We start from the raw sequence: 14,707 nt of genomic DNA on the forward strand, positions 1-14,707 counted from the left end.
CAGTATTGTTCATATTGAAATTGCAATTAAATATAGTATTAAACGATCAACTATGTGTGCTATGCGATCAATTATATGAAGGGTTTTATGAAGGCCTATAAGCCGGGCGTTGAAAATCCACTCTCATTGACAAATCGTCACACAATGATAAACCTACCTAAAATTTCAAGTTACAGATTATTCAAGCTGGTTCAATTGAATAAATGTGAAATATTAAGCATTATCTAATGGCTAAATTCCACGTTTTGATTGGTCCAATTTGTGCTCCTCGAATTGTACCGACCAGAACGAGTGGAAAGGAGGTAGTAGTGAAATACAATTTGAATACATCATAACCACTGCGAAAAGAATCGTAGCTACCCAAGGTGCATATCATTCTATTAAGAAAAAATAAAAGAAGAAAACCAATCAATCTTATAAATATTGGGTTCGCTTTTGTCAAACTCAGTATCGCACCAACTAGCGAGCAGACAACAGACTTTCCTATTGCTGTTATCACATACAGCGGTATCCAGCGATACGATGGATAAAATGGAAGATATCGCTCACTGTTCAGTTCCTGAAGAAAAGCGAAACAATGTATCACAAGCCCCACCCCTGTGTAATTTTCCTGTCATTTCCATGGATGAAAATAGTTGCCCCTGCGAAGCGATCAGTCATTTTCTGAACGTGAAGTAGGTAACACCATCAACAAAAAGTAAGAAGAACCCGAGAATAAGCAAAGTAATCCCTTTCAACATCAGCAATAGCAATAGCAAATTTTTGCATTGGTAAGTATTTTGTATGAATAGGATAGAGATAATTTTTTTGAATAATTTTGCTATAGGGGTCGATGGTACAACTAAATTCTGAAAAAGGGGTCTCTTGCTCAAAATAGTTTGAGAGTCCCTGGTCAAGAGGAACGTTTCCATCGGAGAACCGCGAGCCTCCGCTACCGTGCTGTTATCCGTCGATTATCATGTCGTCTGGCTGAGGGTGCTTCTGTATTTTTGCTTCACATGCACACATTGTTGTTTACATATGTTGCCAATGGTAGATTGTGGTGGTTAACATGAAACATACCAAACGCTCAATATATAGCTTTCTCCATAATGAATAGGGTTTTATATTTCCTGATTGAATCATGAACTATTAGTTATCAGGGAGAAACTCAATCATTAACATTATTTAAATTCATGAAAATTGTATATTGTCGATGTTCATTTTTAATCCTAAAATTCATAACCGATCAAAAAACCGGTTATGGTATGTTAAGTGTTAACAAATGTGAATTAATGGTGACAGTGCTACGGAACGCTTTATTCATGATTCTTCAGTCGACTATCTATCGACCGGATGATAGTGGCGGCAAGGCTCCCAAATGGCTTTTATCAAAGCCGATAATTTGAAATGACCGTTAGTTTTCCAAAAGGACCCTTTTTATGAAAAAAAAAAAAAATTTCAGCTGATATTCTTGGTTGATTGCTTGTTTATCATCTTAATGAAGAAGCAGTCCAATTCTTGTCCAATCGTTGGCAATGTCAAGCACTGTTCGATTAATTATACATTTCATAGGTATACATTGAGTTAAATGTGTGTGTATGTATAGTTTCAGTCATATTAGAAATCGCTCTTAATCACAAAATGAAACAGATAAGAATCGAAAAAGTTTGATGATTTCAACATTTGACCCGTAACCCACGGACACCTAATTCTGCGCCGAATAACCACATTACTTTCGTTCAATAAGAAAAAATCGCCCCATCGTATAAAACAAGCGTGGGAAAAAAGGTACGTTGCTAGTGGACAATGGTGACCATTAGTTAGCCAACGGCCTTTCTCATGAGTGATTCGCGAAAATCTGCCAATGAATCATTCAGCAGCCTACTTTCGTTGTTCAATCCGTTTGCAGTTTGCCATTTCAGACCACTCAAGAATGAATGTTTCGCGACTCTCTTCGAAGTTGGCTAAATTTAAGCTTTTTGGATTCAAATATATTAGTCAACAAATTGTTTCTGGTTCTTTTTTTCAAAATTGCTCTAGGCTGTCTTCTGAAATACGTGGAGCGTTTTTGCACTTTTTTATACATAGATAAAACCCAAAAAGGACAACTTCAATTCTCAATTCTTTCGAGGCAACTTCTTTTGAAGTTCCTCGAAGAAAAAAAAACATTCGTGAGCGTTTTTTTTTTAGAAATTAATGACTTTTATTATGAACGGCAATAAATTTGGCTACAAACTTCCGAAAACTTTTATTATTTTTTTTATCCTATCTGTATATATTATTAGGCTTATTTAGTACATCAGTTGTAATAGAGCTGAATTTTTTATCTTATTGATGAAAATAGCCATTTACAAGCATACCGAGACAACGGATTCAATTTTATAAAGACTGGAGGGAGAAGGATGCACTTATTGGATGCCTTCTCGCAGTGAAAAAAACAACGTGTCTTTGGACTGGATCAATCCATTCAAACGGTTTGAGGAACGTCGAACTATCGATCGTTTAGTATGCTTCTCGTTCTGCGCAGAGGATACTGTTCGCTTAAGCACTTCAAATCACTCATACTGCTTGTAAGTTGCATCTACTATTCGTACGATCACTCCTCATATGTTATTGATAGGGTTTTAATCTGGTAAACAAACTGCAGGTCCAGAATCCGAAGCCCTTATTCATCAAACCATGCTCTAACTTTCCAGATTTTGTGAATTGAGGCAAAATTACCCAATTATCATATTGTTTTCTATGTAAGAACAGTAGTAAATGATTCTAAAGCACTTCTTTGCACTTCTGACTGTTCATTCGCGTTGATGGTAAACTACCTAAACCAGGCCATTTTGAGAAAATTCTCCCCACACCATAAAAATACCATCTCCAAAGCTGTGGGTCCGAAAACTAATTTGGAAGCTAATGCCATGGGTTTTACTATTTCAGGGAAACTTCTCTGATAAAAAGAAATTCAACTTGAATAGAATTTCTTCATATTGGAAGGACTTACGGAACGTGTCATGTAATTTTTCAACTCGTAATTTTGCAGGAGGCAGTTTGATGACTTAAGGAATATAATTTCAATACGGTTCGGTTCAGATAGCTTTTCATCAACACCAATGTACAATGTACATTGCACTTCTGCAATGGAGTACTTCAGAATCATTTTCTTCTGTTTTGGATCAAAAACACCGTGATAATTGGGTAGTTTTTTATTAATTCATAACATCCGGAAAGTCAATGCATGGTTTATTGAATAGGGGCTTCAGATTCTAGACTGGTAAGCTCGTTTACTAGATCGAAACTGTATCAAGAACTTATCATGAGTGATCGTACGAATAGTAGGGGAGCCGCGGGTAAGATTTTGAGTGGTTTAATTGCAAAATTGAATTCGTCGATGGTTATATTTCAGTTTGTGAGTTGACAGAGAAGCGATATTAGGTATGTACTGAAAAGTAAATTCATTCGTCAGTGGTAAATTTATGTTATTGAAATCCGCTGGTAAGCTCGTTTACTAGATCGAAACTGTATCAAGAACTTATCATGAGTGATCGTACGAATAGTAGGGGAGCCGCGGGTAAGATTTTGGTTATATTTCAGTTTGTGAGTTGACAGAGAAGCGATATTAGGTATGTACTGAAAAGTAAATTCATTCGTCAGTGGTAAATTTATATTATTGAAATCCGCTGGTAAGCTCGTTTACTAGATCGAAACTGTATCAAGAACTTATCATGAGTGATCGTACGAATAGTAGGGGAGCCGCGGGTAAGATTTTGAGTGGTTTAATTGCAAAATTGAATTCGTCGATGGTTATATTTCAGTTTGTGAGTTGACAGAGAAGCGATATTAGGTATGTACTGAAAAGTAAATTCATTCGTCAGTGGTAAATTTATATTATTGAAATAATTGCATCTTTCTTTTTTATATTGACCCATTCCAGCGTGACGTGACAATAGTTTGACTCACTAAAAACAGGTTTTTTCTCGTTTTCATGTATAAATCATACGATTTCCAAATGGTAAACGATTTTAAAGAAAATTTCGTACAAGAATCTTCAGTTGGAGAATATTTTGCAGTTGAATTCGCTTGTTGCCAACCCAATACTTTTGTGACGTGACAACACCTGTCTTTTTGTGGGTTCCGAATTTTGATGTTGTTTTTTCAGTTCCGTTTCAAAACATACAAATAAACTTTGTTCTATGATTTGTCAATGAAAGATGAACGTAGATTCCAGTATACTCAGTTTTTCGAAAAACTGGTAAGGACATGCATTTTTACGGCATGCATTTTGTGACGTGACAACGCGCTCTGTGCGAATAAACAGTCTCCACGAAGCGTTGTCACGTCACACAATCAATAAGTTGTATTTAATAAGAATTTCACCGTATTGTTGCAAGCTATGTACTATTTTTATGTTTTTATTACTCTGAATACCTCTTACATTCCCCTTTTAAAGGTCCATCCTACAAGGGAATGTGGTCCTAACGTGACCGGTGATCCTGAATCCTCTATGTATCTCAGGAACGGTAGGTCCTATCGAATTTTCAGTAGTATCAAATGAAAGGTATCATAACGCTGACAATTTGCTAGCATGGGGACTTTTTTCTGGCTCTCTTCATTTTAGCGTTTTAGCGCCATTTTCATTGCTTCATAAACAGAGAAGAAATATTTTTGACCTGTATGCAAAATGAGTTCAATGTTCTGTTAGATTGTCAACATTGCGAAACAAGGCAATTTTAAATGCTTATGGTATGTTCATCAAAATAAGCTATATAAATTGAATCTACCTGTTACCTGTAATACACAGTATGTCTTTATTTGGGAAAAGTCGGGGTGGTCCTCAACCGAACTTCAGTTTTTATATCGTGATTGTTTAATACGTTCACTCTGGCGTTGCCATCAATGGCTAGTACAATCCTGATTCATCGAGTGGCGCTCACTACAGGGGGAACGCATTTGACTTTGTATGTATCCGCGCACATACCTGTGCAAGGGCGTTTATGTTTGCGTGTTGAAGATGACTTTGACTTTGACGATGACTTTGATCGTTGATTGTTGATGTTTGCGTGTGCATTTGTATGTGCACTTTCTTTGTATAACTCCACACATGTCGCTCTAAGGCTAAGTTCTTTCCATTCAAACATTATCCTCTCACTTAAATTCTATCTCTCTCTATCAAACATTATTCTTTTTTTTGTTCCTCTTCGCGCACCCATGGATATATGCCAACATTACCATTCACGATCGTATTGTGGGACTTCATACCATTCCCGGTCTTTCATATCCGTTTTTAACGAACCGGAAATCACCATCATCGATACCAAAATGGCATCGGAATACGATATTCGACTTCCGCTGGTAAGCCCATATCGTATGGGGTTTCCTTTTTTTTTTAGCATTCAATACTACCATCAGCAAACCGGAAGTTGAAATAAGATTATATATTATACTAGCTAACCCGGCAATTTACTTCCGCCCATTTACTTGATTAATTCTCGAGTAATGCAGAAATTTGTGTTTTATTTGTATGGCAGCCACCCCTAAGAGAGGGGGGAGGGGTATCTAACCACCATAGAAACATTCATTGCACCCTAAAGTTTCCATATGCCTAATTTGGTTTAATTTGCTTGATTAATTCTCGGGTAATGCAAAAATTTGTGTTTCATTTGTACGGCAGCCCCCTCTAAGAGAGGGGGAAGGAGTATCTTAACACCATAGAAACATTTATTGCATCCTAAAACCTCCACATGCCAAATTTGGTTTCATTTGCTTGATTAATTCTCGAGTAATGCAGAAATTTGTGTTTCATTTGTATGGCAGCCCCCCCTTTGAGTGGGGGAAGGACTGTCTAACCATCATAGGAACATTTATTGCACCCTAAAACTTTCACATGCCAACTTTGGTTTCGTTTGATTGATTAATTTCCGAGTAATGCAAAAAATTGTGTTTCATTTGTATGGCAGCCCCCTCTAAGAGAGGGGGAAGGAGTATCTTATCACCATAGAAACATTTATTGCGTCCTAAAACCTCCACATGCCAAATTTGGTTTCATTTGCTTGATTAATTCTCGAGTAATGCAGAGATTTGTGTTTCATTTGTATGGCAGCCCCCCCTTTGAGTGGGGGAAGGACTGTCTAACCATCATAGAAACATTTATTGCACCCTAAAACTTTCACATGCCAACTTTGGGTTCGTTTGCTTGGTTAATTTCCGAGTAATGCAGAAATTTGTGTTTCATTTGTAAGGCAGCCCCCCCTTAGAGAGGGGGGAGGGGTCTCAAAATATCACGAAAACCTTCCCCGGCCCCAAAAACCCCTACATACCAATTTTCATGTCGATCGGTTCAGTAGTTTCCGAGTCTATAAGAATCAGACGTGACAATAGTTTGACTCACTAAAAACAGGTTTTTTCTCGTTTTCATGTATAAATCATACGATTTCCAAATGGTAAACGATTTTAAAGAAAATTTCGTACAAGAATCTTCAGTTGGAGAATATTTTGCAGTTGAATTCGCTTGTTGCCAACCCAATACTTTTGTGACGTGACAACACCTGTCTTTCTGTGGGTTCCGAATTTTGATGTTGTTTTTTCAGTTCCGTTTCAAAACATACAAATAAACTTTGTTCTATGATTTGTCAATGAAAGATGAACGTAGATTCCAGTATACTCAGTTTTTCGAAAAACTGGTAAGGACATGCATTTTTACGGCATGCATTTTGTGACGTGACAACGCGCTCTGTGCGAATAAACAGTCTCCACGAAGCGTTGTCACGTCACACAATCAATAAGTTGTATTTAATAAGAATTTCACCGTATTGTTGCAAGCTATGTACTATTTTTATGTTTTTATTACTCTGAATACCTCTTACATTCCCCTTTTAAAGGTCCATCCTACAAGGGAATGTGGTCCTAACGTGACCGGTGATCCTGAATCCTCTATGTATCTCAGGAACGGTAGGTCCTATCGAATTTTCAGTAGTATCAAATGAAAGGTATCATAACGCTGACAATTTGCTAGCATGGGGACTTTTTTCTGGCTCTCTTCATTTTAGCGTTTTAGCGCCATTTTCATTGCTTCATAAACAGAGAAGAAATATTTTTGACCTGTATGCAAAATGAGTTCAATGTTCTGTTAGATTGTCAACATTGCGAAACAAGGCAATTTTAAATGCTTATGGTATGTTCATCAAAATAAGCTATATAAATTGAATCTACCTGTTACCTGTAATACACAGTATGTCTTTATTTGGGAAAAGTCGGGGTGGTCCTCAACCGAACTTCAGTTTTTATATCGTGATTGTTTAATACGTTCACTCTGGCGTTGCCATCAATGGCTAGTACAATCCTGATTCATCGAGTGGCGCTCACTACAGGGGGAACGCATTTGACTTTGTATGTATCCGCGCACATACCTGTGCAAGGGCGTTTATGTTTGCGTGTTGAAGATGACTTTGACTTTGACGATGACTTTGATCGTTGATTGTTGATGTTTGCGTGTGCATTTGTATGTGCACTTTCTTTGTATAACTCCACACATGTCGCTCTAAGGCTAAGTTCTTTCCATTCAAACATTATCCTCTCACTTAAATTCTATCTCTCTCTATCAAACATTATTCTTTTTTTTGTTCCTCTTCGCGCACCCATGGATATATGCCAACATTACCATTCACGATCGTATTGTGGGACTTCATACCATTCCCGGTCTTTCATATCCGTTTTTAACGAACCGGAAATCACCATCATCGATACCAAAATGGCATCGGAATACGATATTCGACTTCCGCTGGTAAGCCCATATCGTATGGGGTTTCCTTTTTTTTTAGCATTCAATACTACCATCAGCAAACCGGAAGTTGAAATAAGATTATATATTATACTAGCTAACCCGGCAATTTACTTCCGCCCATTTACTTGATTAATTCTCGAGTAATGCAGAAATTTGTGTTTTATTTGTATGGCAGCCACCCCTAAGAGAGGGGGGAGGGGTATCTAACCACCATAGAAACATTCATTGCACCCTAAAGTTTCCATATGCCTAATTTGGTTTAATTTGCTTGATTAATTCTCGGGTAATGCAAAAATTTGTGTTTCATTTGTACGGCAGCCCCCTCTAAGAGAGGGGGAAGGAGTATCTTAACACCATAGAAACATTTATTGCATCCTAAAACCTCCACATGCCAAATTTGGTTTCATTTGCTTGATTAATTCTCGAGTAATGCAGAAATTTGTGTTTCATTTGTATGGCAGCCCCCCCTTTGAGTGGGGGAAGGACTGTCTAACCATCATAGGAACATTTATTGCACCCTAAAACTTTCACATGCCAACTTTGGTTTCGTTTGATTGATTAATTTCCGAGTAATGCAAAAAATTGTGTTTCATTTGTATGGCAGCCCCCTCTAAGAGAGGGGGAAGGAGTATCTTATCACCATAGAAACATTTATTGCGTCCTAAAACCTCCACATGCCAAATTTGGTTTCATTTGCTTGATTAATTCTCGAGTAATGCAGAGATTTGTGTTTCATTTGTATGGCAGCCCCCCCTTTGAGTGGGGGAAGGACTGTCTAACCATCATAGAAACATTTATTGCACCCTAAAACTTTCACATGCCAACTTTGGGTTCGTTTGCTTGGTTAATTTCCGAGTAATGCAGAAATTTGTGTTTCATTTGTAAGGCAGCCCCCCCTTAGAGAGGGGGGAGGGGTCTCAAAATATCACGAAAACCTTCCCCGGCCCCAAAAACCCCTACATACCAATTTTCATGTCGATCGGTTCAGTAGTTTCCGAGTCTATAAGAATCAGACGTGACAATAGTTTGACTCACTAAAAACAGGTTTTTTCTCGTTTTCATGTATAAATCATACGATTTCCAAATGGTGAACGATTTTAAAGAAAATTTCGTACAAGAATCTTCAGTTGGAGAATATTTTGCAGTTGAATTCGCTTGTTGCCAACCCAATACTTTTGTGACGTGACAACACCTGTCTTTTTGTGGGTTCCGAATTTTGATGTTGTTTTTTCAGTTCCGTTTCAAAACATACAAATAAACTTTGTTCTATGATTTGTCAATGAAAGATGAACGTAGATTCCAGTATACTCAGTTTTTCGAAAAACTGGTAAGGACATGCATTTTTACGGCATGCATTTTGTGACGTGACAACGCGCTCTGTGCGAATAAACAGTCTCCACGAAGCGTTGTCACGTCACACAATCAATAAGTTGTATTTAATAAGAATTTCACCGTATTGTTGCAAGCTATGTACTATTTTTATGTTTTTATTACTCTGAATACCTCTTACATTCCCCTTTTAAAGGTCCATCCTACAAGGGAATGTGGTCCTAACGTGACCGGTGATCCTGAATCCTCTATGTATCTCAGGAACGGTAGGTCCTATCGAATTTTCAGTAGTATCAAATGAAAGGTATCATAACGCTGACAATTTGCTAGCATGGGGACTTTTTTCTGGCTCTCTTCATTTTAGCGTTTTAGCGCCATTTTCATTGCTTCATAAACAGAGAAGAAATATTTTTGACCTGTATGCAAAATGAGTTCAATGTTCTGTTAGATTGTCAACATTGCGAAACAAGGCAATTTTAAATGCTTATGGTATGTTCATCAAAATAAGCTATATAAATTGAATCTACCTGTTACCTGTAATACACAGTATGTCTTTATTTGGGAAAAGTCGGGGTGGTCCTCAACCGAACTTCAGTTTTTATATCGTGATTGTTTAATACGTTCACTCTGGCGTTGCCATCAATGGCTAGTACAATCCTGATTCATCGAGTGGCGCTCACTACAGGGGGAACGCATTTGACTTTGTATGTATCCGCGCACATACCTGTGCAAGGGCGTTTATGTTTGCGTGTTGAAGATGACTTTGACTTTGACGATGACTTTGATCGTTGATTGTTGATGTTTGCGTGTGCATTTGTATGTGCACTTTCTTTGTATAACTCCACACATGTCGCTCTAAGGCTAAGTTCTTTCCATTCAAACATTATCCTCTCACTTAAATTCTATCTCTCTCTATCAAACATTATTCTTTTTTTTGTTCCTCTCCGCGCACCCATGGATATATGCCAACATTACCATTCACGATCGTATTGTGGGACTTCATACCATTCCCGGTCTTTTATATCCGTTTTTAACGAACCGGAAATCACCATCATCGATACCAAAATGGCATCGGAATACGATATTCGACTTCCGCTGGTAAGCCCATATCGTATGGGGTTTCCTTTTTTTTTTAGCATTCAATACTACCATCAGCAAACCGGAAGTTGAAATAAGATTATATATTATACTAGCTAACCCGGCAAACTTCGTCCCGCCCATTTACTTGATTAATTCTCGAGTAATGCAGAAATTTGTATTTTATTTGTATGGCAGCCACCCCTAAGAGAGGGGGGAGGGGTTAATTTGCTTGATTAATTCTCGGGTAATGCAAAAATTTGTGTTTCATTTGTACGGCAGCCCCCTCTAAGAGAGGGGGAAGGAGTATCTTAACACCATAGAAACATTTATTGCATCCTAAAACCTCCACATGCCAAATTTGGTTTCATTTGCTTGATTAATTCTCGAGTAATGCAGAAATTTGTGTTTCATTTGTATGGCAGCCCCCCCTTTGAGTGGGGGAAGGACTGTCTAACCATCATAGGAACATTTATTGCACCCTAAAACTTTCACATGCCAACTTTGGTTTCGTTTGATTGATTAATTTCCGAGTAATGCAAAAAATTGTGTTTCATTTGTATGGCAGCCCCCTCTAAGAGAGGGGGAAGGAGTATCTTATCACCATAGAAACATTTATTGCGTCCTAAAACCTCCACATGCCAAATTTGGTTTCATTTGCTTGATTAATTCTCGAGTAATGCAGAAATTTGTGTTTGATTTGTATGGCAGCCCCCCCTTTGAGTGGGGGAAGGACTGTCTAACCATCATAGAAACATTTATTGCACCCTGAAACTTTCACATGCCAACTTTGGTTTCGTTTGCTTGGTTAATTTCCGAGTAATGCAGAAATTTGTGTTTCATTTGTATGGCAGCCCCCCCTTAGAGAGGGGGGAGGGGTCTCAAAATATCACGAAAACCTTCCCCGGCCCCAAAAACCCCTACATACCAATTTTCATGTCGATCGGTTCAGTAGTTTCCGAGTCTATAAGAATCAGACAGACAGACAGACATCACTCCATTTTTATATATATAGATTATGGAATCTTCGTTCATATATTGTTGATAGAACATAGGAGAAAGATCATTCATATGTTTTGAAACGGAACTGTAATTAATTAAATTAATCAACAGTCCAACAGTCCCAAACGGCAAAAAGTCAGGTGTTGCCACGTCACGAAAGTAACTGACTGACAACAAGTCAATTTAACTATAGAATATTCTACAACTGATGATTATTATTGGAAATTTTCTCAATTTTACTATAACATCGTTCAATTTTGTGTGCTTTATTCATGAAAAGCAAAACAGAAGTGTTTGTAGTAAGTCAAAATGTTGTTACGTCACACTGGAATGGATCGTATACTTTACGTGACGTGACAACAACTTCTGGAGACAGTTGATACTTCTCTATTTGTGGACCGATCTCAACCAAATTTTGTGGGTTGTTAACCCTTTCAGGACCATAAGGTTACGGTACCTTATTAAATCAATTTAGCTATATGTTATGAATCAATAGGCACCCTAAAAACATAATTTATACTAAAAATTCAAAAAACTTTTACCTTTTTTTTTGTTAAATTTATGGCACAAATATGTCCCTATGGTCGCTATTATGTATTGCCAGTAAAAATAATAAAAAGGTACATTCCGAAATATTAAAATAAAAAAATAATTTACAATGGTTACGTGAATATTTAATTAATCCATGATTTTTGCTTGGGACATCGGCGTCCCCGTGGTCGTGAAAGGGTTAACCTTCATTGTTTGCTCAGTGAAACCCAAGTATAAAAATGTTTGAACCTATGTTCATTTGATAAACTAAAAAAATGCTCCATTTTTGTGACGTGACAACGCTTCAAAATACCTGTTTTTCAAATGCTTGTTTCTCATAAATTACAGAATGAAACGTAGGGCTACCCACGGCTGTTCAAATAAGCATTTAATCACCCACTCAATGGTATATAGACATTGAAGTTTGGTTAAGCATGTGCGGAGATATCTCAAGAAACATAAAAATAGTGAAAACCTAAAATATTTTAAATATAATTATGTAGTTTTTTAAACTCGTCTCTCTCAAAGGTTGGTGCATAAAAATTAAATTTGTTACAAAAAAATTATGATATAACAAGTGCTTATTCAAATAACGTTTTCAATTTTCTCCTAAAACTAGATTTGAAATCTGGTTCTCTGGTGCATAACCTCATGGGAATGGGTCTATTGCTATCTCTTTTTGTTCTATTTCAGTTACTGAACGCACAAACACTGAGAGAGAGTAAAATGATTCCTCTCGCGAGCGATAAACCTCTACGCTTCGTATATTATGAACACTCTCCATATCCCCCCACTACATGTTTATTATACCCGCACCGATAAAAATGTTCTACTTTTCGGCTTGCTTTATTTTCAGTAATAAAAACATGGAAAAACACATTTTTATAAAACATTTGGTCAGTTATTTCGAAAACCAGTATATTGAACTGTAAGAAACTGCTTTTAAATTTTTGAAAACATGAAGTTTCCAAAGATACAATTGAAGTTTTCCTTAACATGTCCGTCTTACCCCCATCTCTCCTAGATGCAGCTTACATCTAGGGGAGATGGGGGTAGAGCAGTATGAGTGATTTGAATAGCTTAAACGAGCAGTATCTTCTGCGTAGAACGAGATACACACTACAATATGGCGCAACTTGGTCGAAACCACCCCGAATGGATTACTGATTGAAAACTAATTCATGTGAAATTGACGTTAATTTTGTAAAGGAGTGAGAGTTTTTCCATCTGGTTCTATAGTTATGAAACACCGGAATTTTTGTTTTTTGAATGTTTCGCGTCTGAACACAACAATAAAGTTCAAATGGTCAGCATTTTAAATGAAGATAGTTGTAATATCCTACACTATATACTTCAATTCAACCGATTAACATAACTCTGGAAACTCAGAAAAATGAGTGGTTCTATTGTTGTAAAACGCAGTGTACAAAACGTAGCGGTATTAAAAAATCTTTTTTTATCTTAATACAAACTTTCAAACTATTATTCGTGCTACACAATCAAAACATGAACAGTTTTCAAAGTAGAATTCAACAACACAAATACATCTCGTTGATTCAACCGGACGATATGGGTACAAAAATAATTAGCCAGGTATCTTTGAGGTACCTCAGTATATGTATATGTTACTGTAGTTACTCAGATTCAAAAATTGTTCATCAGTCGAACAATCTTCTTTTTAGAGAGAATAACAGTATACCACAATGGACTGCAACAAAATTTTCTCGTGTTGTATAATAATTTCGAAAAACGGTAAGAAACGTTCATCTGAAAAACGTTTCTTAACCGTGTCAGTGATTGAAAAACTTAAGGTTATGGGATGCATTGTCCTTTTAGATACTTCTTTAAAAATTCGCGGATCATGCCGTTTATCCTTAATGCGGTTTATCCATGCCGAACACAGTCCTTGATTAACAGAAATTCTATTCCGTAAAAAAATAAAATAAAAATAAAAAATAAAAATCATTTGTAGGGCGAGATTTGTGTTATTGCCCATGCACGTAGCACACTCAGTATGCAACTCTCCTTCAATACACCCGCTGTAGCTACAGGTTATTATCTCCTTATACCTCCATTATCTTCCTCTGACAACGTATAAAATCAAAAATACATTCTCCACCTCACGGTATGAAAATCGACGTGGTACGTCCTTTTTAACATTTTGACTAATCATGACTGAGATGGATTTACAAGCAGTTATCATATTTATCATGTTTTTTAGAGTTTTTGATCGTTTCAATGGTATGCTAGCAGTAAATTAGTTTTTAAGGTATTGAAACAATTCTCTTCTATCTTTCAAATAAAATAATTTTAATACCACTTCGTTCTGCCTGCGAAGAGGTAATAACGTTCAAAACTTTACACCCCAAACGTAACGCTCTAGTTTTTGAAATTTTGTATTAAAACCTTAGTACAGAAATGATAGACGTAGTCCTACGTCAAAAAGTCCGTGCGAAAGGAGAATTTTATGTACTCTAAGTGTCAGATGACAATCTGAGGAAAGGTTGAAATTTTGTGTGGTGCAATTCAGGTAGGGACATTATCATTATAAAAGATGTGAACATGAAGATACAGATCTCTTCTTTAATTTATTAACAAACGAACGGAACATTATTTACTATATCGACGAGGTCGAGTGCCTTCTCAAGTTTCGTGTTCTAAGTCGGATGCAATAATGTTACTCCACATTAATTTTGTGTTATTCAGTTTAATGACTAATTTGAAATAGTTCATTTCAGTAGTTCATTGTGAGTGTGTTATTTGAGCTAAAATGATCGATTATTTCCGATGATATATATATATATATATATATGTTTCTAAATTTTATTCCCTTATGGCACAATGTTCTACTGCCAAGCTACCAATAAAATTCAATCAAACAAACCCAGCTGTGGTCTCTATAACTGGTTTTGCCTACATTGCTGAACTGGCAGTTGCACCTACTATACGAAGCTATCGTTACTGGCACAAAATGGCACAATTATGGCGCAATTCAAGAAGTGTACAAACCAACAC

General features: G+C 36.8%; 1 protein-coding gene across 1 annotated transcript in view; it reads right to left on the reverse strand.

The window, feature by feature from the left end:
* LOC129780364 (flotillin-2) overlaps window positions 1-14,707 on the reverse strand; it is a 384,914-nt gene that overhangs the window by 116,802 nt on the left and 253,405 nt on the right. The gene's annotated exons all lie outside the window — the stretch shown is intronic.

The sequence above is a fragment of the Toxorhynchites rutilus genome, chromosome 3 (assembly GCF_029784135.1).
Source record: "Toxorhynchites rutilus septentrionalis strain SRP chromosome 3, ASM2978413v1, whole genome shotgun sequence".
NCBI lineage: Eukaryota > Metazoa > Arthropoda > Insecta > Diptera > Culicidae > Toxorhynchites > Toxorhynchites rutilus.